This window comes from Nicotiana tabacum, chromosome 3 (assembly GCF_000715075.1).
Source record: "Nicotiana tabacum cultivar K326 chromosome 3, ASM71507v2, whole genome shotgun sequence".
NCBI lineage: Eukaryota > Viridiplantae > Streptophyta > Magnoliopsida > Solanales > Solanaceae > Nicotiana > Nicotiana tabacum.
The window spans coordinates 207,243,683-207,271,658 of record NC_134082.1 but is presented as its reverse complement, the minus strand read 5'-3'; the positions used below and the strand labels follow the sequence as shown (position 1 = coordinate 207,271,658).

The window sequence follows — 27,976 nt, the reverse complement described above, 5'->3', positions numbered from 1 at the left end:
TACCACTGCCTAGGCTACTGTTTCAGACCATATAAAAATTTCTTAAGCAAGCAAACATGATTTTTCTTATCCTAAGTAATGAATCCCTCGGGTTGACTTATATAAATCTACTCATCCAACTCTCCATGCAAAAATGCAGTTTTTACATCTAACTGCTCAAGTTCTGAGTCATGAAGAGCCACCAAAGCTAGTAAGACCCTAGTAGAGCTATGCTTTACCACTAGAGAGAACACTTCATTGTAATTTATCCCCTCCCTATGTGTAAAACCTTTAGCTACTAATCTTGCCTTATCCTTGATGCTTCAACCCCTGGATTGCCCTCTTTTCTTTTGAAAATCCATTTGCAGCCTAGTATCTTCTGTCCTTTTGGAATGGAACAAGTTTCTATGTCTGATTCTTATGAAGAAACTCAATCTCTTCACTCATAACACCAACCCACTGATCTGCTTCTGGACTATAAATAGCTTCTTTATAGCTATTAGGATCAAGCACATCAATGGTCTCTACAATAGACAAAGCAAACTCCATAAAATTAGCATATCCAAGAAAATTACCACCAGCTACGTTTGCAAACCTTTGTGGTGGATTGATCACTCTTTTTTCTCTGCCTGTTGCAATGCTATAGGGTTGTTGCGCAGGTGCACCAACATTATCATCTTGATCAATATTTTGCACCTCCTCCACTTCCTCTGCTTTAGAACTACTAGACTGAGCTAGTGGAGATTCAATTTCTAGCTCTATGCGGTCACTAACACCACGATCTGTTTCTGCTATTGCCTTCTCCCCCTGACTGTCCAATGAGGCAGATTCATTGAATGTTACATCCCTACTAATAATTAGCCCTGGAATCTTTTGATTAGTGCACCACAACTTATAACATTTCACTCCAGTTACATATCCTAGAAATATGCACTTCTTTGCCCTCAGCTCAAGTTTTTCATCCCTCACATGAGCATAAGCAAGACAACCAAATATTCTTAAATTTAAATAATCAGCAGGCGAACCGGATCATACCTCAAAAGGAGTTTTGAATTCAATAGCTGTAGATGGAGATCTATTGACCAAATAACAAGCTATATTGATTGCTTTAGCCAAAAATCTTTGCTAACACATGCGTGTGAAAGCATGCTTCGTGCCCTATCACAAAGCGTTCTATTCATACGTTCTGCAACACTATTTTGTTGTGGTGTTCCGACACAAGTGTGATGTCTCACTATACCCTGCCTGTTGCAGAAATTATCGAACTCAGAATTGCAAAATTCCAACCCATTGTCAGTTCGAAGACGCTTAACTTTTCTTTCCGTCTACCTCTCAACCATCATCTTCCATTTAACAAATGTTGAAAATGCCTCATCTTTGGTTTTCAGAAAATACACCCACACCATCCTTGAGTAATCATCAATCAAAATCATAAAAATACATGGCACCACTCTTGGAGGGAACTCTATTTGAACCCCACAAGTTAGAGTGTATATAATCTAACTTGTCTCTGGTCTTGTGCTCGACCTTCTTGAACCTCCTTTTTACCACCCGAGGGGGGATATAAAGGAGTTTTTCCAATTAAAGTGACATAAATCGAAATGAAATTATTTTATTTAATTCAGATTCAGAATCGCCACTTGGGATAATTTTATGGTGTCCCAAGTCATCAGTTTATTTTAAATCCCAAATCGAGGAGAGTTTGACTTCATTTAAAAGCCTGTGAAATCAGAAAATCTAGGTAAGAAATTCTGTTAACCCGGGAGAAGGTGTTAGGCATTTTCGGATTTCGTGGTTCTAGCAGGGTTGCTTAACTATTAATAATTGGCCTAATTATCTGATTTATTACATGTTTTAAACCTAATGTGTATTTTTTAACCTTTGATAGCTTTTAACTATTTTGACCGCTTTTAGGATTTATGGAATTATTTCTTTAACAAGTTACGATTGTCGTACACTTGCCGTTTTTGGAACACACCGCAAACCACGTTACATGAAATGCACCCGCGATTCGTGACATATTATTTTATTATTATTATTATTCAAAGTTATTGTGATCGGGTCACATGAAATGCACACCTAAATTTGGAAATTAGTCATCATAACTATGTCAAGGGAACCGTACCCATAATCACGATGGTTTATTATATCGCGCCTAAAGCAACACTATGATGTTTATGAATTAATTATTTTTCTAAGGCTATTTGAGATTGTTTGGGAAAAGTCCTAAATTATGGAATAATGTGAGATGAATGTCAATTCGAAAACTGCTAAGAAAAATTTATTTCATATGCTAAGTAGTTACACAATCTATTATCAATTACAGTATTTAAAGTCTATGTCTATTTGAAAGGATTATGCATTACACTAATAAGGGAGGAGATGAGTGGTTCACAATTCTAGAAATGAATGGGTCAGGGAGATACAATATGTTGATTTCAGCAATGGGTTGTAATAGAGCACTTCTACAAATAACATCAACCCCGAAATCGAAATGACATAAACTATGACGGGATATTCTGAAAGGAACGTATCAGGCCTTACATACACTGATTCACGAATGAAAAAATGCCACGAATGACAAAAATGCCACGAATCAATAAACAAAACCCAATGATTTATATTTCATTCAAAAATACAACACAGTTACAATTACGACTAGGTACATACCTAAATAGCGACACAACAACAGAATAAAGAAGAAGAAAATAAGCCTCTAAAACAAGACCCAGCCATAGCTTGATAACACAGCAGCGAGCAATAGAAATTGAAGTTAAACTCAAACTTCACATTCAGAAAACTGAAGCCCAGATATCCGAGAGTGTAACCAGCTAATGAAACTCTTCTAGTTTTTTTTCTTTTTCTTTCTGAAAATCGAAGTTGAATATACAGGAATTCTTCTATTTTTTTTTTGTTTTTAATTTCTCATGAAGCTTTGGTTTCTAGATTTGAGATGCTATTTCGGATCTAGAATTTTTTTTGTTTTTCGTATGAGTGAAGGGAAGAAGTAGGTGAGAAATGAGTGAAAATTGGGGGGAGTATCGGTGAGGTGGAGAGTGGCCAGATTCCGGCACCACCGCCTGCCGTTTCCGTCTCTTGAAGATGAGGGAAGGCTGAAGAAAGAGAGAAGGGGGAAGTGCGTCATTTCTAGCTTCTCTGAAGGGGAAGGTCTGCCATTTTTTTAGAGGTGTCTAAGAGGTTTGCGCCGTTGTTCTCTGTGAAAGAGAAGGGATGAGAATCTGATCTTTTCTTGGTCTAAGTTCTCTAGGTTAAGGGAATATAGGTTTTTAATGGGTGAGGGGAATGTTGGGCCTACGCGGGTAAGAAAGGGAATTGGGCTGGGGTTTAAAATTAATTTGGGCTATTTTAAGAATTGACCCAATTTTAAAAGAAACAAGACCAAAATATATTCTTCCTATTTTCCTTTTCTTTATTTTTTCCTTTTTTTAATTAATTAAAATCCTAAGTCAATCTATTTTTATAGAAATTAAAATTCTTTATCTATTTTTAACATTAAAACAACTAATTAACTTAAAACTAAAGAAAAAAATGCTAATTTTAAAGGCTAAAATCTAAATATGTAAAAATGATTATTTTTTGTGATTTTTGCTTAATAAAATTAATTCCTACATGCAAATTGAACCTAAGATGACATAAATTAAAAAGTGACAATTTTTATGATTTTAAAATATTAAAAATGCATGAAAAACGATTAAATAAAGAATTAGGTGCTCACAGCTGCCCCTCTTTGCTCGGGAACATGAAGAGTTTTTGGGCAAAGATAAAATGAGCAATTACGAGCAATTTTTGCCCGTTTGATACTCCATTTGAAAGCATTTTTGAAAAAGTTTGACCAAACCTTGCTTCGGAGGTTACCCACATATCCTTGGCTTTAAAGGAATTAGGTCGGTATAGTTCTGGAAGTTTTGGTAGTTGGGACTACCGAAAAGCTGTGATTTCACTGTTGTTATTGTTGTTTCTGCTTGCTGAATTCCTTATTACATCAAAATGAAAGATGAAAAGCTAAACTTGCTAAGCCTATCAACTACGAGTTACAAGATTCCTATCTATAAACCTTCTAAAGCTTGACCTTGAGCTTGGTTGGTTCTTCCTGCAGTCTCTGATCCGAATCTTGATGCTCGTTATTTTGCAAGCGCTAATTTATTCTTCTTCAGCTTTTCGGATCAAAGCGAGATATGCAAATCTTGTGACTTCAATCATATCTTGAGCAGTCCGCATCTTTTCTCCACTTCTACACTTAGAGTTAAACTTCTTTTCTTGCTTTTCTTTTCTTTTATTTGGATTGAGACTTCTTCTTTTGGTCATCTCAAACCTCGTGCCTTACGGTAAAAACCTGTTCAGGCATACAAAAAATAAACGAAATTTTTCTGCCCCAGTTTTCACTAGAATTTTTTGTGAGTTATTATAACAAAATCTAAACTACTTTTTTATTGAAAAAAAAATAAAAATCAGGATTATATATCCTTGAAAAAAAGAGATTAGGGAGTAGAGATCCTATATCTAAAATGAAATCAACTAGGGCTTAGAGGCCCTAAGTTGGAAAGATTACCAGGTTATGCTGGCATCAACTAACGAATGTGACCCTATTTTGGAAAAGATTACCAGGTTATGCTGGCATCACCTAGGGAGTGGGACCCTATATTGGAAAGGATTACCAGGTTATGCTGGCATCAGCTAGGGAGTGAGACCCTATGTTGGAAAAGATTACCAGATTATGCTGGAAAAATAATCGGGTAATGTCGAAAAAGTCCTCGGGTTATGCCGGGGAAGTCATCGGATTATGCCGGAAATGTCCTCGGGTTATGCCGAAAAAGTCATCGGGTTATTCTGAAAAGGTCCTCGGGTTATGCCGGGGAAGTCATCGAATTATGTCGGGAAGGTCCTCGGGTTATGCCGGAGAAGTTATCGAGTTATGCAGGAAAGGTCCTAGGGTTATGCCGGGGAAGTCATCGGGTTATGCCAGAAAGGTCCTCGGGTTATGTCGGGAAAGTTATCGGGTTATGCCGGAAAAGTCATCAGGTTATGCCGAAAAGGTCCTCGGGTTATGCCGGGGAAGCCATTGGATTATGCCGGAATGGTCCTCAAGTTATGATGGAAAAGTCATCGGGTTATGCCGGAAAGGTCCTCGGGTTATGCCGGGGAAGTCATCGGGTTATGCCGGGGAAGTTATCGGGTTATGCCGGAAAGATCCTCGGGTTATGCCGGGGAAGTCATCGGGTTATGCCAGAAAGGTCCTCGGATTATGCCGGGAAAGCCATCGGGTTATGCCAAAAAAGTCCTCGGGTTATGCCGGGATCAACTAGGGGTGAGACCCTATGTTGGAAAGATTACCAAGTTATGCTGACATCGACTAGGGAATGAGACCCTATATTGGGAAATACGTAGCTAGAGACTGAAGACCATATGCTACCATGGTTTTGAATTTTTCTTTTTTTTTTTTCATTTCACTTTTAACATTTTCAAACAAAGAACAATTTGTTAGTTTAAAACGGTGGTTGATTTTGTGGCCTTGATTATTTCAACCACTTGATCTCGTCCCCTTTCATCTACAACTGGTTGTTTCCTGAATACCAATCGCATTTCTGACCCTGGAGAAACTCTGGCTTTCTAGACTTTGCCATGACGATTGGTCGATAGGACTTAACTTTTTGACTTTATTTTGCCTCTATAGTCCCTTCCCTTCTGACTTGTTGTTTTTCTTTTCTCTCTCTTTTTTTTTTTAACTTCAGAGCATTGAGGAACTTTTGGCTCCTCAAACTTTGTCGCAACGGCTAGTCGCGTGGGATTTAACCTTTTCCAACTTTTTTCCCACCTTCATAAGCCTTTCATTTCTGGCTTCTTTCTTCCAACTTCAATTTCAGAGCATTTGGGGTACCTTGGCTTTTTAAACTTTTGCCGAGACGGTTAGCCATATGGTACTCAACCTTTTCAGCTTCATTTGCCTTTATAGGCACTTCAATTTGATTTTCTCCTTCCAAGCGTTTTGATTTCGAAGCATCGGCCAACATGGCCAGTCGAGGTCGACTTGAATGACTCTCATGATGTTGGGTGCCCTTTTTGCATATTAGCTTGTATCAAATGAGAAACCTGTAAATCAATCTTTCTATCCCTTCTTTGTCTTAGTTACGAAACAGAGTTAGACTAAAAGGGATTCAAAGAAAAGCACATAATGGAATGCACAAATGAATTTAGACAAGAGGTATCCCTTTCGAGAAAAGGAAAGAAGGACTTATCTAGAGTACATGCGGACTTCAATGAATATGACATGCCTTTTGGACAGGATGCCTGATTCGTGCAAACCATCTGACTCTCAGAAATTTATCACAACTTTTGCCTCGAAACTGAGAAACCTTGCCCAGGACTGTGTCAATGTCAATGACTGAAGATCCTCTTTTTGATCAGGGGTGCCCTTTGCGGGTTTTCAACAGCTAACCTCTCTCATTTCACTTTTCACCATCGCCTTATAGTGCTCTTTGAGAGTTTTTACTAACAAAAATCTCTCATTTTTCATTTCTCTGCTTACCATCGCCCCATGGTGCCCGTGTGAATTTTCACCAATAAAACTCTCTCATTTTATTTCTCTGCTTACTATCGCCTCACGGTGCCCGTATGGATTTTCACCAATAAGATTCTCTCATTTTATTTATCTCATTTTGATTGCATAGGATCCAAATAGTTGTATTCTCTGATCCTTGAACATTCTCACCGATTGATCGAAAGGACTTGAAAGGATTTAGGTAAAAGATGATTTGGACTGAAAATCAACTTTGGAACTATTCAGGCGGGATCATCGCCGAACCATTATAACATCTGCCCCAGTTTCACTTTTGGGGAAATTTGGATTTTTATTTTGGTGTCACTGAACCCCTGAGAGAGGTTGACTACGTATCTTTTCGGAATAAGTCGAACGTAGTTCAGGGAACTTTATTTTTCTTCTGTTTTGTTTTCTCTTTCTTTTTCCTCTCCTTTTTTTTCATTTCAGTTTCTTTGTTTTTCTTCCCCTTTTTTTATTTGTATCTTTCTTTTTCTTCTCATTTTTTATTTTTTTTTCATTCTTCATTTCATTTTTTTCAATTTTTATTTTTTCAATAACACTTTCAGGTTCCAAAGAGGGTAATTAAAGAAAAGTAACCGGCTCAAAGGGTTTGCAAAGGGTTAATAGTGTTTGGATAGTGAGAAAGAAAGCCTTTTTTTATTCCAAATGGAGAACAATAATGCTATATAGAGGATCCGACATAGTACCTTTTGACTGCATTTGTATTGACAGTTATTTCAGGAACATTTCCTTCGATGTGTCCCAAGTACAACACACTCTTTTGGTAGTACTCTTGTTGCAATGTATGGCCTTTCCAATCTGGAGCCAATTTTCCTTCAGCTGTTCTAACTCTTTGTTTTATTTCCTTAAACTTATCTTCATTACGATCTAATTCTTGATTCATTATTTCGAGGTCTGACAACGTTTTGAGATCTGGGCTTGAAGTTCGCAAACTTGTCATGTTATTAAAATCTGCATTTAATAGAACTGAAAAGAGAATAAGAAAAGTGCCAAGATTAAGAAAAGAGAAATTCCCGAACGATGAAATATTAATTTTATTTGATTTTTTTGGGTGATTTTTTTTGAATTTTTTTCTTGAATTTTAAAGATAGAAGGGTTTACTCCAGACAGTAAGACAATAAATTAAAATATCCGAATCACACCCTGAGATAATCCAGACGCAGAAAGGATAGCAAGACTGACTACTGAGACTCCCGTTTGATAGGGAATTCAGTAATGACCCGACTGGTCGTTTTGCCTTTTAGAACCCCGTCCCCCTAAATAAAACTTTCCGCACTTTCTTTAACTCATTTACGAGCCGCGGTGATGGTTGGTTCGGGAACTTGAAAGGATTTGGGTTGAAATACGCTCATTTGACTCCTTAAGATTTTTTAAAAAGGCTAAGTTTGACTTTAGTCAACATTTTTAGCAAACGGACCCAGACTCATGTTTTGACGATCCTAGAGGGTACGTAGGAAAATATGGTACCTGGGCATATGCCCGGAATCAAATTCCAAGGTCCCTGGCCCGAGTAATGAATTTTTATTAGAAATTGTTAAACTGAATTTCTAAGGATTTAAAGAAACTAAATAATGATTGATCATATGGGTATCGAGCTCGTATGTTGGTTCCGTAGCCCGATACAAGTCTAATATAACATTTAAGACTTTCCCGCAAAATTTGGTGTCAATCCGAGTAGTTTAAGGGCATTTCGGCTCGTTAGAGGAAAATTAAGAACTTGAAGTTCATAAGTTTGATTCAATTGGTTTTAGGGGGTGATTCTTAGATCTACCGGTTTTTTGGGCATTTCGAAGGTTCGAGCAGGTCCGTTTCATGATTTTAGACTTGTCGGTATGTTCGGGCGGGGCCCGGAAGACCCGAGCGTCAATTAGACGAGGCTCGAGTGAAGTTGGAAATTTTGAGAAGTGCTGAAGCATCTGCTTCTGTCATAACCGCACTTGCGGTTGGTCGACTGCAGGTGCGAGACCGCAGAAGCGGTCCACCTATCGTAGATGCAGCCTAGGGTAGGCCAGGCCAAAATTGCAGAAGCGACTTCGAGACCGCAGAAGCGGTCGCAGCCCGCTTGGCCGATTCCGCAGGTGCATTCGATTTCTCGTAGAAGCGGGACCCATCAGATGCGGAAATTGCTGAAGTAGTGAGCTTCATTTAATACGGGTTCTAAGTCATTTTTGCCACTTTTTATTCCTCCATTGGCGATTTTGGGAGCTTTTGAGAGAAGACTTCCACCTAGCATCTTGAGGTAAGTTTCTCCCACATATTCCTAGTCTAATACTAGCGTCATAGGTAGATTAAACACTAGGATTAAGGCAAAATCATGGGGTTAGAACAAAATTTAGATTTAACCACGAAATTTGTATTGGCCTTTTAGTGTGACTTGGCATGCCTTGTCATTTTCACATGTGACACGATCCTATTGGCTCTTCCATTTGACTTGGCGCGCCACGTCATTTGACACGTGTCACCAAACTAGGCTTCTAGGAAGATGTCATTTTGGACCTAATGAAGTGGGCTCATCACTTTAGTCCAATTAAATAGGCTAGCCCAACGGATTAAGATATGTTGGACCTATATAATTAATTAATTTATATATTAGCCCATAATATTTATTTGGATCAATATATCTTGAATTTAAAATATAGTCCAAATTATTGTATGGATTTAATTTAAATAAAATTTATATGCCTACACGAGGGTAATACTACTACGTACACATTTGAGTTGTAGTATACTGGTTGCAACTTCCCCTACATTACATGAGTCCATTACTCAAATGGTCACTCAACTATCCAAAATTACGTACTAAAATTATATATTTTTTCGTTTGTAACAACAAAATCACTTAACTATGCCTATAACACTCAAAAAGTTTGAGATGAAGGCCTTTAAAAGTTTGTGATGAAGATCTTTAAAGTTTATGGTGAAGACCTTTAAAAGTTCGCGCAATGATCCTTAAAACCTCGTGGTCAAGACCTTTAAAAGTTCGCGGTGAAGACCTTTAAAAGCTCGCGATGGAGACCTTTAAAAGCTCTCAGTAAAGATCTTTAAAAGTTCGCGACGAATACCTTTAAAATTTACGGGGAAGACCCATAAAAGTTCGTGCGAAGGTCTAAAAGCTCGTGGTCAAGACCTTTAAAAGTTCGTGGTGATGACCTTTAAAAGTTCACAATGAATACCTTTAAAATTTGCAGCAAAGACCCATAAAAGTCCGTGCAAAGATCCTTAAAGCTTGTGGTAGAAATCCTTATAAGTCGGCAGCGGGGACCCTTTAAAATTTGCCATGAGCACCTTTAAAAGTTCAAAACACGCGTCTTTTAAAAGTTCAGAACGAAAACCATAAAAATTAGAATGTTTTTAAAATTCGAGATGAACACCTTTAAAAATTCGGATGCCTTTAAAAGTTCGAGATGAACACCTTTAAAAGTTTGAGATGAACACCTTTAAAAGTTCGCAACAAAAACTGTTAAAAATTTGGATGACTTTAAAAGTTCGAGACGAACACCTTTAAAAGTTCGCCACGAAAACCGTTAAAAATTCGGATGCCTTTAAAAGTTTGAGATGAACACCTTTAAAAGTGTGCAACGAAAACCGTTAAAAACTTGGATGCCTTTAAAAGTTCGAGACGAACATATTTAAAAGTTCGCAACAAACCGTTAAAAGAAGTCCGACACATACATCTCCTTTTTTTTAAGGCAGAGGGCGGACTTGGAGACCAACAAACTTGAAGGTTTGGCGAACCTGAAGGCACAAAGAATCCCTGGACTTCAATGCAAATACTTGACATCCTCCTAAAATGGGCACCTTGAAGATATCACTTTACCATGGAGGGTTTACCCCTTTAAATCAAATGAGATCAAAGTTTAACATGAGGATGTCATTTCAGCTTGATCTTACATTTCTTCATACTTCATTCGAACAATAATTAGGGCAATATGTATCTTTTGAACTTATTCGACTGGACTTAGAATGAAAATCTAAGCTGCTTGCGTACCTCGGTGAAGAGGATCAAGTCATACCGCAGTTCAAACTGGGTGATTTTTTTTATTATTCTTATTTTTTTATGTCCTAACTTTTGCCTATGCCGCCTCTTTCGAAGTTTTCAACCTAGTAGACTCTTTGTTTTTGCAGGGTCCATACATAGTTTAGACTCATGCGGGCTAGGAGTGTAGCAACATGCAATTTAGGCTCGTGCGTCAAGGAGCGTAGCAACATGCAGTATAGGCTCGTGCGTCAAGGAGCATAGCAACTTCAAGGATGATACTTCTTTAAAAACTTGCCATTGATAGGGCCGATTCTCATGCCATCTGCATCAACCAACTTGTAAGCCCCACTTGAGTAAGCTTCTTGTACGACATATGGCCCATCCCATTTTGAAGTGAACTTCCCTATAGGTTTATGAGAAGTAATTATGGGTCTTCATACGGCAAGGACTTGATCTCCTACTTGAAAGGATCTCGGGCGAACTTTTTTATTGAAGGCACGAGACAATCGAGCTTGATAACATTCAAGACTCTGTTGAGCTTCCAACCTCTTCTCATCGAGAGCCTCCAACCCTGCTAATTGAAGTCGAGCATTTTCTTCATCAGTGATGCCTTCTTGAATAGCCAGTCGTAATGAAGGTATTTGACGCTCAAGTGGTAAGACGACTTTGACTCCATAAACGAGTGAATAAGGAGTCGCTTGTGTTGCCGTGCGATGAGTCGTCCTATATGCCCATAGAGCTTCTTCCATACTGTCATTTCAATCTCGTTTGGATTTGGAGATGACATTCTTTAACAAGTTGCATAGTGTCTTGTTGAATGCCTCGGCTAGACCATTGGCAGCAACATTTTATTTACCCTTAGGTTAGAGAGGACAAATTCCTTCGAAAAATTTCGGAATCCGGGCACGTGGGCCCGGGGTCGGATTTTAGAAAACTTGTGTTAAGGGTTGAGAAATTGCTTAAATAGCTAGAATATGATCTTGTGAGCTTATATTGACTAGTTCCTACCTCATCTAACTAGTTTTGGATCGTTCGGCTCCAAATTGAGAGTGCGGGCTCATTCTTGGTATTGGAAGTGCACTTTGGAGCGAGGTGAGTCTCCTTTAACCTTGTAAAAGGGAATTGTACCCATAGGTGTAATAATTGAGTAATTTGCTACTAAATGTGGGGGCTACGTACGTACCAGGTAACGAGAGTCCGTGCGTAGCTACTATTATGTTAATTGTCCGGGTAGTCTAGGACCCGTATCATGCTATATTTGTGAATGTCTCTATATTTTCTTGCTAATGTGATCACTTAGATATGCTAGAGACTTGGAAAGAAATATAAACGAATGTATACACTTGTTCGACACTTGTATGAATTTGCTTGGAAATAAATGTGCATTCATGTGTTTTTTGATATTAATTGATATTTGTGGATCGGGCCAATCGCCTTGGTAGAGATATATGCATCTATGGTGGCTCTCCATTCGACCCTCTAGCAGTTCACAGTTTATTTTCTGTTGGATCGGGCCGTCGACCTCGGTATAATGTGTGCATGATATCTGTGTGAAATCTTATCTATGACTTGATCTGCTAAGTATTTGAAACGTAAATGACTAATTGTAAAATTGTTAAGAACATGACTTATTACCTCTTGCTACAAACTGTTGATTATTTGTGACTCCCGTGCTTACCGCAACACTTTATTATATTATTTGACCTTAGTAAGTATCAAGTCAACCTCTCATCTCTACTTCTTCGAGATTAGACGGGATACTTAAGAGTACATATTGTTTATGTACTCATACTACACTTCTGTACTTAATTGTACAGGATCTGAGGCAGTTACATCTGGCTATCAGTCTGGTGCGCGCCCCTAATTCATAGTCCGAGACTTCCACGGTGAGCTACCCCTTCTTGTGTCGTTCAGCAGCTTGATGGAGTCTCTCTTTATTTATTTTTGCTGTCTATTCTATTTCAGATAGTAGGATGGATTTATTCTTTTGTATATTTTACTAGTTGCTCACAACTTGTGACACCAGGTCTTGGCACACACATTAGTAGACGTTTATTTTGGATTGTATAATTATTATCGAATGTTGCATATTAACACCTGTTTTTAGTTGTAAATTAAGAAAATGTTGTAACTGTTTTGGGTAAGTAAAATAAGAATTTACTAATACTTCCACGTTGGCATGCCTGACAATGGTGTTGGGCGCCATCACGACCTGTTATGAAAATGGGTCGTGACAACATGGCATCAGAGCACTAGGTTTACGTAGGTCTTACAAGTCATGGGAAAACCTATGGCCCGCCTAAGTTGAAAGAGTTGAAGGAGCAGTTGCAAGACTTGCTTGAGAAAGGTTTCATTAGATCTAGTGTTTCGCCTTGGTGTGCGCTGGTGTTGTTTGTTAAGAAGAAGGATGGATCGATGAGAATGTGTATTGATTACCGGCAGTTGAACAAGGTTACAATTAAGAATAATTATCCATTGCCGAGGATTGATAATTTGTTTGATCAGCTTTAGGGTGCCAAGGTATTTTCGAAGATTGACTTGAGATCTAGTTACCATCAGTTGAGGATTAGGGCATCCGATGTCCCTAAGACCGCTTTTCGCACTCGGTACGGGCATTATGAGTTCCTGGTGATGTCATTCGGGTTGACAAATCCCCAGCAGCTTTTATGGATTTGATGAACCGAGTGTTCAGGCCTTACTTAGATTCGTTTGTGATAGTCTTCATTGATGATATTTTGATCTACTCCTGCAGCCGGGAGGAGCATGAACAACATCTTAGAGTGGGTCTTCAAACTTTGAGGGATAGTCAGTTGTATGCTAAGTTTTCGAAGTGCGAATTCTGGTTGAGTTCAGTTGCATTCCTGGGTCATATTGTATCAGCAGAGGTTATTCAGGTTGATCCGAAGAAGATTGAGGCAGTCAAGAATTGGCTTAGACCAGCATCAGCCACAGAGATCCGAAGTTTCTTGGGATTGGCAGGCTACTATCGTCGGTTTGTGGAGGGGTTTTCATCTATCGCAGCCCCGATGACCATGTTGACCCAGAAGGGTGCCTAGTTCAGATGGTTGGATGAGTGTGAGGCGAGCTTTCAGAAGCTCAAGACAGCTCTGACTACGGCACATGTGTTGGTTTTGCCCACAAGTTCAGGGCCTTATACAGTTTATTGCGTTGCATCTCGTAATGGACTTGGTGCGGTGTTGATGCAGGATGGCAAGGTCATTGCCTATGCTTCGCAGCAGTTGAAGATTCATAGGAAGAACTATCTGGTTCATGACTTGGAGTTAGCAGCCACTGTTTACGCATTGAAGATCTAGAGGCATTATCTGTATGGCATGGCATGCGAGGTGTTCACGGATCACAAGAGTTTGCAGTATTTGTTCAAGTAGAAGGAGATAAATTTGAGGCAGAGAAGGTGGTTGGAGCTATTAAAGGACTATGATATCACCATCTTATATCATCCGGGAAAGGCCAATGGGTGACCGATGCTTTGAGTAGGAAGTCAACCAGTATGGGCATTCTTGCTTATATTCCAGTCGGTGAGAGACCGCTTGATTTGGATGTTCAGGATTTGGCCAATCAGTTCATGAGGTTGGATGTTTCTGAGCCCAGCCGTGGGTTAGCTTGCATAGTCGCTCGTTCTTGTTTATTGGAGCGTATCCGAGATTGACAGTATGATGATCCTTATTTGTGTGTCCTTAGAGACACGGTGCAGCACGGAGGTGCCTCATGTAGATGAGCTTCGAGAGTTGATTTTAGAGAAGGCCCACAGTTCCCGGTACTCTATTCATTCGGGCTCCACTAAGATGTATCAGGATTTGCGGCAACATTATTAGTGGAGAAGAATGAAGAAGGATATTGTTGCATATGTGTCTCGGTGTTTGAATTGTCAGCAGGTTAAGTATGAGCATCAGAGACCTGGTGGTTTGTTCCAAAAGATTGAGATTCCTAAGTGGAAGTAGGAGCGTATCATTATGGACTTCATTGTTGGATTCCCACGGACTCAGAGGAAATTTGATGCAGTGTGGGTTATTTTTGACAGGCTGACCAAGTTAGGACATTTTATTCTTGTAGCATTCTCCTATTCTTCTGAGAGGTTAGCTGAGATCTATATCCGGGAGATTGTTCGTCTTCATGGTGTGCCCGAGTCTATCATTTCGGAGTGAGGTACGTAGTTTACCTCACATTTTTGGAGAACGGTCCAGCGAGAGTTGGGCACATGGGTTGAGTTGAGCACAACATTTCATCCTCAGACAGACGGGCAGTCCGAAACCATTCAGATTTTGGAGGATATGCTCCAAGCTTGTGTCATTGACTTTGGAGGCTCATGGGATCAGTTTTTGCCTTTAGCATAGTTTGCCTATAGCAACAAATACCAGTCGAGTATCCAGATAGCTCCTTATGAGGATTTGTATGGTAGGCAGTGTCGGTTGCCGGTTGGATGGTTTGAGCCGGGGGAAGCTCGGTTGTTGGGTACGGATCTGGTTCAGGATGCCTTGGACAAGGTCAGAATTATTCAGGATAGGCTTCGTACGGCTCAGTCCAGGCAAAAGAGTTATGCCGACCGTAAGGTTTAAAATTTGGCATTCATGGTCGGTGAGTGAGTATTGCTTCGAGTGTCGCCTATGAAGGGCATGGTGAGATTTGGTAAGAAGGGCAAGCTTAGCCCTAGGTTCATTGGCCCGTTTGAGATTCTTGATCGAGTGGGAGAGGTGGCTTACAGACTTGCATTGCCGCCGAGCTTATCAGCCATGCATCCAGTGTTTCATGTGTCCATGCTTCGGAAATATCATGGCGATCCATCCTACGTGTTAGATTTCAGCACTGTCCAGTTGGACAAGGACTTGTCTTATGAGGAGGACCCGATAGCTATTCTAGACCAACAAGTTCATCAATTGAGAACAAAGAGTTTTCCTTATGTTCGTGTTCAGTGGAGAGGTCAGCCCGCTAGGTCATCGACCTGGCAGTCCGAGTCCGATATGCGGAGCCGTTATCCCCATCTTTTTCCCGACTCAGGTACTTCCTTCTTCTGTCCGTTCAAGGACGAACGATTGTTTTAGAGGTGGAGGATGTGATGACCCAAAAGGTTATCACTTGTTTTAAAAGAGAATTCTGCGTTTCGAGGCCTCAAAAACCTCTTTCAGTATCACCTCAATTTGCGTGCGCAGTGGGGGCGCATAGCCGAAAAGCCATTATGTGAAAACTATAAAAAATGATGAATTTTGACTTTAAAATGAATTAATTTGACTTCGGCCAATATTTTAGGTAAACGTACCCAAACCCGTGATTTGACAGTCCCCAAGGGTCCGTAGGAAAATATGGGACTTGAGAGTATGTCCGGAATCGAATTCCGAGCTCCCAAGCCCGAGAAATGAATTTTTGAAGAAAATTATTTTCTGGAATATTATTGAATTTTTGGAAATGATACGTGCTTAGAACTTGATGGTATCGGGCCCGTATTTTTGTTCCGGTGCCCGGTACAGGTCTTATATATGATTTAAGATAAGCCTGTGAAATTTGGTAATAAATGGACTTGAGATGACGTGAATCGGATCATATTTGAGAAAATTGGAAAATTTGAAGTTCTTAAGAAATTTCATGATTTTGATGCTAAATTCATAGTTGTTGATGTTATTTTAGTGATTTGAATGCACGAGCGAGTCTGTATGATATTTTTAGGATGGTGTGCATATTTGGTATGGAGCCCCGAGTGCTCGAGTGAGTTTTGAATAGGTCACGGGGTGAATTTTGGACTTGAGGAATTGCAGATTTCAGTTGTTGCATTGCAGGCCTGCAGGCTCGCAAATTCGAAGGCTATGTCGCAAATGCGAACTAGCCCAGGCCATCCTTCCCTCGCAAATGCGAGTTTTCCATTGCAAATGCGATGACCACCCAGTTGCTGCCTTAGTCGCAAATGCGACTCCTGTATCGCAAATGCGACTTCGCATTTGCGAGAGGTCTATCGCAAATGCGAAGAAGACCGAAAAATAGACTGGGTCGCAAATGCAACATTTTGTTCGCAAATGCGAAGGTATCAGAATTCTGAAGGGTTCGCAATCCAATTGCGACATCAGAGAACTGTAAGTTCATAACTTAGACGCATTTTCAACAGTTTTTCACATCTTCTCAAAACATAAACTCTCTAGGACGATTTTTCAAAGGCAACTTCTCTTCCAAATCGATTGTAAGTGATTTCTAACTATTTTTCTTCAATCTTTAACATCTTTTCACATGATTTCAACTCAAAATCAATGATTTTTATGGGGAAATTAGGGTGTTTTAGGTAAAACCTAGGGTTTTCAAAAATTGGGGATTTGGACCTCGATTTGGGGCCCGATTTCAAAATAAATTATATATTTGAGTTCGTGGGGGAATGGGTAGTCGGGTTTTGGTTCGAACCTCAGGTTTGACCATGTGGGCCCGGGGGCAATTTTTGACTTTTTGGGTAAAACTTTGAAAAACCTATTTTCATGCATTAGAATTGATTCATTTAGCATTTATTGATGTAATTAAGTAACTTGTGGCTAGATACGAGCGAATTGGTGGTGGAATCAAGAGGTAAAGCGATAGTAGAGACTTGAATTGTATTCGTGGCATCGAGGTAAGTGTTTGGCCTAACCTTAGCTTGAGAGATTAAGAGTCGAGTCCTATTTGCTATGTGGTATTTGTCGAGTACGACGTACAGGCATGGCGAGGAGTATCTATATGTTGGTGTCAAGCATGCCGGTGAGTCTTATATTGTGATTATTATGACTTCGTTGTATTATTCATGCTTTGATGATGATTTCTATTGTTGGGCAATGTTGTGAAAGTAATTGTGACATTTGAACATTGAGGAGCATTGGCTCAAGTTGTACAATGAAACGTGAAAGTATAAGCGGTAATCGAATCTTTTAGAGCATTGGCTCAAGTTGTGAAGTGAGTTGTGAAGTAAAAGTAAAAAAAGAAGAGAATTATTATATTATCACCCTTGCCGGGATATTGTTGCTTTTGATGTTATCTCCCTTGCCGGGATGTTGATGTTTCTTTGATGTTGTTCCCTTGCCGGGACTTGATTGTTAAACTATTGTTCTCTTGCCGGGATTCTTATTGTAATTTTATTTATTCCTTTGCCCTATTGTTTGTGGTTGTTGTTTGGGTGAGGAAGAGTGCTAAAGCACGAAGGGTGATGCCGTGTATGATTTTGTGAGGGAGAGTGTAAAGCACGAAGGGTGATGCCGTACCGCACGATGTACAATTCCGTGCCGATTATATTGATTCTTGGTGAGGATGAGAGTAAAAGCACGAAGGGTGATGCCGTGCAGTTTTTATTGATTCTTATGGTGAGGACGAGAGTAAAAGCACGAAGGGTGATGCCGTGCACTTGTCCTTGATTTTTCTGATTCTTGCTGATAATAGAGTTATGCTGTCCTTTACGTTTACGGATTTTCTGTTGTTACTTGATTTTATTTGATGTTATAGATTCTCTTACCCTATTTGCCTTATGATTGATGCTTGGGTGAGGAAGAGTGTAAAGTACGAAGGGTGATGCCATGTATTGTTTTGGTGAGAGGGTGTTAAAGCACGAAAGGGTAATGTCGTGTATTGTTTTGGTGAGAGAGTGTTAAAGCACGAAGGGTGATGCCGTGCACTTGTCTTTGATTTCCTGATTTTTATTGATAACTGAGTTACAGTTTCTCCACATTTAATTGATGGTTTCCTGTTGATACTTGTTGTACTCCGCAGCATGATTTCCCCTTCCTATTTTCAATTGAACTATGGTGATCCTCATATTTATTTGATGTCTTCCCTTCCCACATTGACTGGTTATTTCTGTATTTCTTTTTCGATGTATATATATATGAATTGCACAGGTTTATTTGGAGTCTGATCCTAGCCTTGTCACTACTTCGCCGAGGTTAAGCCTCGTCATTACTTCGCCGAGGTTAGGCTAGACACTTACCAACACATGGGGTCGGTTGTGCTGATACTACACTCTGCACTGTATTTAGATCCAGGAGCAGACTTCGGACCATAGTGAGATTGTTGTTTCTGGTTCATCAAGCGACCCGAGGTAGTCCTGCAGACGACGACAGGCCTTGACGTCTCCTTTTATCTACTATTCCTGTTTCTTTCATGAATTTCCAGAGACAATGTTGTATTTATTTCTTTCAAACCTTTATCTGTAGTACTCTTAGACCGTCTGTGAAGTTGTGACTCTAGTTTTGGGTAGTCTTATTTAAATAGTTGTATTGGATATACTCAGTAATTTTATTATTCTTCTTCCGCTTGATATAAATTTCGTTTTCTTTAAGTTATTGCCCATAATATCTTGTAAAGTATTAAAATGGGAAAAAAGATAATTTGTTCAAACAGTCGGCTTGCCTAGCTCACACTAGTAGGCGCCATCACGACTTCCGAGGGTGGAAAATCTGGGTCGTGACAGTTCATCAGACTAGGATTCCTTATCTTAGGAGAAAGATTCATCAGACTAAGATTTTTATTGGGAGGAAAATCCATAATACTAGGACTTTTTATCCTAGTAGGAAAAAATATGAAGATCAATGGCAAGATTTTATGCAATATAGCACGACAAATAAAGTCAAAAATTTGAGAAACTTCCCTTTGTCATGTCTTCTTTTCTTTTCTTTTTCTTCTCTTTTTTCTTTTTCTTTTCTTTTTTTTTGAACCACTTTACTTGCACTGCTTTGTTCCTATTTCACACAAAGAAAAATTGGTCAGTTTTAAAAATGGTGGTCGGTTTGTGGCCTTGAGTCTTGGGCAGCTCGGCTTCCACTCAATCAGCTTGAGTCGGTTTCAACAGATTTTTGCTCTACATCAACCCTAATTATTTCACACCCAGTACCATTTGTATTTGTGGCTCAATCAGCCTTATCCCAACTGGAGATCTCTTCTTAGGTGACCTTTTCTGATATCTTGAATGACTTCCTGCTTTTTGAGCAATTTGTCTGTAAGAGAAAATCACCAGTTATCTTTTCCTGCGCCAAGTAGACTGACAAGAGTCTTTTGGGGGGGCCTTTGCATGAATCCTCAAGGCATGTTGACAGTAACAACTGAGTGTGCTGGCAAAATTTACTTTGTGCAACTGAAAAGCTGGTAGCAGATTTTGAAATCTTTTCTTGCTTGTTTTGACAAGAACTGACTCAGATTGAAGGACACAATGATAAAACGAAACAAGTATTAACAAGAAATGCCTCCGTCAGAAGGATAGAAGGAAGAGTTTTTTTTTCCTTTTTTTTGTTTCACTTTTTATTTTTTTTCCATTACTAGTCTTAATGATCATGACATGCATTTTGGACTCAACGACCTAATCTATCAAACTAATCCAATCTTCCCTTTTACCATTCTTATGACCTTTGAAGTCGGGCTTGCTCGTGCCAATCCTTTGCATCAGCTTCACGACTCACTTTCGACTAGTGGTGTCCCGAGGAATTTTCACATACAAGTCTCTCTTATTTATTTATCTCTACTTACCATCGCCTTACAGTGCCCGTGAAGGTTTTCACTAGTAAGGCTCTCTCAGTTTTCTTGTTCTTTTTCTTTTTCTTTTGTGAGCAACTTGACAGTGTTCTATGTCGCGTGACAACCATTGCTCATTACACGCTTCTCTTGGCATTCTTGAAAGAATTTCGGGAGACCTTTATTTGGAAGATTTTTGGATAGGGTTGAATTGAAGGGTTGACATGAAGGCTCAAAATAAACTCAAAATGAGGAATTGTAGACTTACAACTCTTGGAATCGACTCTTTCAAAAATAAAATAAAATCGTTGCCCCAGTTTCAAATACTGGGGATTTTTGAATTTTTCTATTTTTTTTTCTTTTTCTCCTAAATTCTTATTTGGTTGGACCGAACCGTGAGGCTACCTACGTATCTTTATTTTAAAGGAATCAGGTCTAATATAGTTCAAACATCTGACCTAACTACTTTTTTTCATCTTTCTTTCTTTTTCTTTTTATTTTTCCTTTCTTTTTTCTTTTTGTTTTCAAAACAAGTTGCCCCAGCTTCCATTTTCTGGGAGCATGGACCTTTGACAGTTCTTTTTTTCTTCATTGTTTTTGAACTTTCTAAGAATTACCCCAGTTTGTACTCTTGGAACATTAACTTTTTTTTTTGACTCTTGACTTTAAACTTGATTCCAAAAGAGGGTGGTCAAAGAAAATAACACAAACTCAAAAGGGGTAACAAAGGATATAAAGTGTTTGGATAACATAAAAAGGGCCTCTCAGCCTCGAGAACGCCAATTAATATCCTTTCGCAATCACATCATTGATGAACATGCCTGTTTTCTTGGGTCTTTTCAGTATAAAGCTGTATGAGCAATACTTTCCTCGCTGTGAATGACCCTTGTCAATTTGGTTGAATTTTCTTAAATTTTTTCTTGATGTAGAAGATGTATTTTGCCACTAACTAATCCATTTCACGTTGTCTGGAATACACCTTCTATTGAAAAACACTTTCTATCTATTAGTGCTAAACAGATTTTAACTCGTCCGATTATCCTTAAACCCGATCTTCTCAATAATTCAAAAGGTAGAGATCCTTCACTTCCATGAGCATAACTGTTTTTGTTCCATATAAAATTGGCTTATGCTTATTTTTCAACTGTTTTATGTCTCTATTCATCTTCAAAAGTGCCTCCTTCTTACTTATCCAATTCAAGACTAAATCAATTTTCTATGATCTGGACAAAAATTCCGCATGCATGTAATGTCACTAGAACTAGCGAGAAAAAAACTAAGAACATAATGCACAAAAGGACAAACTGTATTTCATTGAGTAAATGATGAAAGGGTTTGAAAATAAGAGAAACAACCTAAAATCCGAGTTATAGCCCTAAAACAACTCGGCGAATGAAAATAGCAACAGAACAGATAGACAAAACTAACATAAATAGAATGGAGGGATAGAAGGGTTTGACTCAATAAAACAAATAGAATCTGGGTCACGACCCTGAAATAACCCACATAATAGAAAAAATATCAAAACAAACTACCAAGACTCCTTCCTAGTGAGGAGAAAATGACTTTTCAATTGCTAAGCTTGACATTTAGTCATAGATCTGCTCATCAGAATCACCATGGCCTTCTCCAATTTAAGTCAGCAAGTTTCCGAGAGGATTCTCATACTCCATGTCACCAGGTATCATCCCCATAAAGTGTGCATCATCATGTGCAGGTAAAGGATTCTGCACGATATTCTGGGTGTCACTGTCTTGGATCACAATCAGTTTTTCCTGGATCATCCTTTCTATTTCTCTTTTCAAATCCCGATAGCTTTCAACATTGTGCTTTTGAGCATTAGAATGGTATTCACACCTTTTAGAAGGGTCGAAGTTTCTTGCACGTGGGTCCATGTGATTTGGAGGAATGAGTGCAATCATGTCATAATGCTTTAACTTCTCAAATAAACTTGCATAGGACTCTCCTATTGGTGTAAAATTATCTTTCAACCTTTGTTCCCCTTTATACCTCTGGCTTGGATGTGGATTATAGGGCGCCTAAAAATTTTGTGGAGGCTGGTGGAGATTTTGCGATGCTAGTGCTCGCCTTCTGGGGTGTCTTGGTGGTCGGGCAATATACTAAGATGCAGTAATAGAGTATTGAGGGTTCTGAGGTGGATAATAGTGCTCAGGGGAGTCATGGAAAACCTGAGGAGGTTGCTCATACCTTCGAGATGTTCTCCTAGGACCTGTTCTCGACCCTGATGTCATCATGATTTCTTCAACCTTCTCATTCGTGTCACTAGATTCAATTTGGACAGCCTGAGTTGCAGCTTTGAGAGCTGCTTGACTTATAATTCTGCCTGTCTTAAGGCCATTCTCTACCATTTCTCCCATTTTGATTACTTCCGAGAAGGATTTGCCAACTACAGACATCATGTTTTGAAAGTAATCTGGCTTTTGTGCCTGAAGGAAGACAGTGATTAGCTCGTGGTCATCCATGGGTGGCTTAACTCTAGCTGCTTGCTCTCTCCATTTAATGGCATATTCCCTGAAACTTTCACTTGGTTTCTTCTTCAAATTGGAAAAGAAATTACGGTCTGGGGCAATGTCAATGTTGTATTGGAACTGTTTGACGAAGGCTTGTGCCATGTCATCCCAGACGTACCAACGAGATGTGTCTTGATCCAAAAACCATTCGGATGTTGTTCCCGTAAGGCTTTCCCCAAAATAAGCTATTAGTAATTCTTCATTTCTTCCCACAGCTCTTAGCTGATTGCAATAGCTTTTCAGGTGGACTATGGGATCTCCGTGTCCATCGTACTTTTCAAATTTGGGAGTCTTGAAACCAGGTGGCAAGTGGACATCGGGGAACAAACATAAATCCTTGAAGGCAATGCTCTTCTGACCAGCCAACCCTTGCATGTTTTTCAACTGTTATTCTAAGCTTTTCACTTTTTGGGTCATTTCTTCCTGTGCCATCTTTCGGGCGGGATTCTCAATGTTTGCAGGAAGATTAAATAAGTACGAGTGGTACTGCTCTTGTTGGGTAGCAAATTGTGACTTATGAGTTTTCCTCTACACCACCGTCGGCTGTGGGATGGTGAAGACGGGCATAACAGTAGAGGTTGTCTGATTGGTTGTCAATGACAAACTTTGAGAGCATGAAACAGAAGTTCCAGTTGTAGTCGTACAGTTGGGATAATGACTGAACCTAGGTGGATAGGATTGATCAGACAATGAGACCGGAATGGCATTAGTCGAGATGGGTGTGAACTCTGGAAAACCATGAGAAGAAAAGGGCGGTCCTTAGCCGTTGGCCCATGCTTGACACAATTTAGTCATTTTTTGTTTCAGTACTCTATTTTCCTCAACCACAATAGACTATTGTTGAACCCTCTGACCTTGAGTCTCTGACTGCTTGCAACAGCTTCGATGTCAGTTGTCATTTTCACTTTGGATTTTGTGTTGTCAGCTTACCACAAACCGATCACCTCAAACTTTCTTCACAATTTGAAACAAAAGACATGTTAGAGTGGGCTCAGTCGGTCCTTATTATTATCATTCTTCCTTCTTTTTTTCCTTTTTTTTCACCTTCTGTTTTCCTTTTTTTCTCAAAATCATTTGATCGAACCTGATGTGGGTTGCCTATGTATCATGTGGGGAACATGAATCAAATCTTGCATAGTTCGGGAAGATCATGAATAGAGTAAATAAACTATTTTTTTTTGGATTTTAATTTTTTTTTTTAATTTCTGGAAGAAAGACTTATAAAGAAGAAAGAAAATATTTTTTGATTTCGACTTTTTTTGGGAATTTCGAAAGAAAAACTTCTAAAGAAGAAAGAGAATATTTTTGAATTTTTGGACTTTTATGTTAAAATTATAAATAAAAAAAAAGACTTCTAAAAATAATATTTTTGAATCTTGAATTTTCTTTTTAATTTTCGAAAGAAAAACTTCTAGAGAAAATATTTTGGATTTTTTTAAAATTGGGGTCTCAAAGAAAGACATTACTAAAAAGGAATTAAAGGAAAATATTTTTAAATTTTTAAAAATTGGGGTCTTAAAGAAAGACTTTTCTAAAAAAGGAAGTAAATGAAAATATTTTTGGATTTTTTGAAAATTGTGGGCCGGAACCAATGAGGTTTGCCTATGTATCTCACATCCGGTGAGAATCAGACCCGCGTAGTTCGTCCATATTTGACGGAACAGGGAAATATGACTTTTGAAAACATTGGTTTTTTTCTTCTTTTTTTTTTGGAATTTCGGGAGAGTTTCAGAAATTTCAAATACCTACCTCTCACTCTTGATTTTTTTTAATTTTTTTTTTCTTTTTTTTTGCATTTTCTTTCCCTATTCTAGAAGCCAGTCAACATGCAAGCTGAAACAGACAGATACGCAAGTAGCACGTAAGATGCATCAGGACGGTCTTTTAATTTGGGTACACCTGTCCTAGACGGACCCAACCCCTGTGTTGAGTCCCCAAAGTCAATTGCACGTGATGCAAACAAGTGTTCCTACTAGGGATCCGGCATGAGGCTATGTTATTCTAGGTTTAAAACCTAGGGGTATTGTTCTAGACCTGGCTTACCCGAGCGGACATCTCAAGTTGAGGGGGGGGGGGCAGCGTACCGGGAATACATAAGCTTCACCGGCTTTGCAACTTGTACGAACCTCGTTCTAAAATTGGGATATGACTCTAACAGAAAAGAAGTCACACGAAGTGCACACTTCCCAGATGATTTAGAAGACTCAGAGAGAAGAAGAGTTTCGTAACAATTTATATACAGTTCAAGCAAAATCAAAGCGCTAAAAAGCGGCATTTAACACATTAGGCTCAAACATGTAAAAATCAGATAACAAATAAAAGTCAATCATAACAGCTATTCTAAACTCGAATTCTGAACCTTGAACCAGAGATTCTGGGTTGTCAATACCTAGTGAAGTCGCTAGAGCTGTCACACCTCCTTTTTATACCCGGAAAAGGGTATATAGGGGAGTTTATCCAATTTAAGTGACATTAATAGAAATGAGAATATTTTATTTTCAGATTCGCCACTTAGGATATTTATGGTGTCCTAAGTCATCGGTTTATTGTAAAATCCCAAATCGAGGAAATTAACTCTTATTTATGGTTTGCGAACACAGAAATCTGGGTAAGGAATTCTGTTAACCCGGGAGAAGGTGTTAGGCCTTCCTAGGTTCCGTGGTTTTAGCATGGTCTCTTAACTATTAATAATTGGCCTAATTATCTGTAAAATTACATGTTTTAAACCTATTATGCATTTTTAACTTTATAACCGCATTTAATTATTTTAAACCGCTTTTAGAATTTATGGAATTATTTCTTGAACAAGTTACGATGGTCGTACACTTGCCGTTTTGGAACACACCGCAAATCACGCTACATGAAATGGACTCGCGGTTCGTGATATGTTTATTTTATTAATGTTCAAAGTTGTTACGATCGGGTCACATGAAATGCACACCCGAATTGGGGATTACGTATCGTGACCATGCCACAACAATCGTACTCATAGTCACGATGATTTATTTAATCGCGCCTAAAGCAAACTACGAATATTCATATTTCAATTATTCCTAAGATTTGAGATGAGAGTGAAGCCATGAATTATGGCTGATTAACGTGGTAGAGATAATGTGATTTATCTTTTGTAATTATACTTTGGCGAATTAAATTTTCTAACATAAAAAATTCATTTTCCCCAAAATTTTCGTCCAAAACCCACCACCAAAAATTTCTCTTTGGACACACAATTTGCATATTTATGGAAACCAAATGATAAAAGAAAGAAAAGGAAAATGGAGCAATTAGGTAAAGAATAGTACAATCAGACTTGTAAAAATACCAAGTTCAACATTAGATCTTGCAGCTAGATTGAAACATTTACGGTTAACAAGACTTTACAAGAACTTCTGGAACAAGTACAAACTTTAGCCAAGAATTAAGTGAAAAGGATCCAAACTTTAAAGAAGAACAAAAATTATTTAAAAAAAATAAAGCTTTTAAAGATACACGCCAGAAAATTATGAAAAATAAGAAGAAGAAAGACTTACATATTTGCCATTAGAAGAGTATCGCAAAGGCATCAGCTTTTACAACCATTCTCCTCCTAAGACAACACTCTGTTCTTGAGCTTATGTATTTCAACGATTCAACTAGGCCTTGCCGGAAACTCGATCAGCAACCTAGACGGAAAAAACTCATCGGAGGACCTCGACTCGAAGCATAATCATGTGACAAACTCGACTCAAAAAATGAAGGCAGTTTTGAAGTATTTTTAAATAGGTTTCTTTAGCTGGTTTTTGGCGGATATGGAGTAGCCTTTGATGTTGTTTTCACTGAGTTTTTGGATTTTAGGGGGTTGTTTTTGGGTGATTTCAGCTATTGCATTTTTGGAATGATTTTGGAGCCATTTTTTGACTGGTTTAAAGGTATTTTGGAGCTGGAATTTGAGATATTTTCAGGGGGTTCATAGCTAGACTTTCATGGAGGAAGAAGAAGGTCTTTTTGTTGGGGGTGTGGCTTCTGTTCTTTGCTTAGGAGATGGGATTTTGGCTGGAATTTTTATCTAGAAAGGATGGGGTGCTGTCATTACTGGGTCTTTTTGGAGAAGATGAAAACTAGGTCTTTTTAGGGAAGGGAGCAGCCGCAGATATGTCGTCCTCGCTTAGGTAATTTTTAGGAATTAGGAATTATTTTATAGGGAATATGAATTAGGTTAGGCCAAATGGGGAATGAGTATGGGCTCAATGTTTTGGGCTATCCGAAATTGGGCCTTTCCAACCCAAATCTTAATTTTTTTCTATAATTAATGTAAAATCTATACTATAAAATACCTAACTAACTCTAATTAATTAAAATAGATAATATTATATTGTGAAACAATTTTTGGTATTTTTTCAAGATTATATAAAAATAGATAAAAATAGTATTACTACATTAAGTACTAATTAATCTTAAATTAAATAGACTTGAAACTATTTTTGTGTTTTTTAAAAATACTAAATAACAATAAAATTAGTATATTAGAATCCTAGAAAAATTCAAATAACTCAAATAAATATATAAAATATGCGAAACTGCTAATATAGCTTGAAGACGTGGCGGATCAAAAATTACATGTCTACAGCGACCTTGCTCCCCACACTCATATCAGTGTTGCTTCCTTGTTCCAGACTTTTTTCTGTTAAAGTTCTTTTGTTGTGTTCTTCCTCTAATCACAAGACCCTCGCCCACAATTCTGCTGTGTGGAAAGCTCTTTTTCAACTCTTTAGATTTTAGTGCATTACTAACATCTTCTAGTGAAATGTTGTCTTTCCCATATAGCAGTGTATCAGCAAAAGTATCATAAGACTGTGATAAAGAACATAACACAATCAAGGTCTGATCCTCACTCTCAATTTTGATATCTACATTCTTCAGGTCCATTATAATTGAATTAAACTCATCAAGGTGAGTTTTAACAGGTGTACCTTCGTTCATACGGAGATTGTATAACCTTTTTTTCAGGTAGAGGCCGTTTGTCAGTGATTTCTTAGAATACAGATCTTCCAGCTTCTTCCATGTCGTTGCTGCAGAAGTTTCTTCAGCAATTTCCCGAAGAACGCTATCTATAACGCTCATGAAGATCGCACTCAAAACCCTCTCCTTCAGGTCTTCCTTCTTTGTCTCTTTCATATCTTCAGGAAAATCCTCATCAATTGCTTTCCATAATCCTTGTAACACCAGGGACGATTTCATCCTAATCTTCCATAGAGTGAAACTATAACCTCCGTTAAATTTCTCTACTTCGTACTTTGTTGAAGATGATGAAGACATATTAACCCTAGATTATATGTAGAATCCTGAACCTTGCTCTGATATCAATTGTTGTGGAATATCGTGAGTTAACTAGTACACAATTATATACAAAGCAAATAGAGAAGAAAAATCAACACAAGGATTTAACGAGGTTCAGCTAAGCCTTATCCTCAGGAT

The 27,976-nt window shown here is 38.6% G+C and overlaps 1 long non-coding RNA gene across 1 annotated transcript; it reads right to left on the bottom strand.

Annotated features, from left to right (window-relative positions):
* Positions 1-2,575: 2,575 nt before the first annotated feature.
* Positions 2,576-26,662, bottom strand: LOC142179588 (uncharacterized). Its single transcript, XR_012708137.1, has 2 exons — positions 26,053-26,662; positions 2,576-4,333 (listed from the first exon to the last, which is right to left on the bottom strand). It is a non-coding gene; the product is annotated as an uncharacterized LOC142179588 (long non-coding RNA).
* Positions 26,663-27,976: the final 1,314 nt, after the last annotated feature.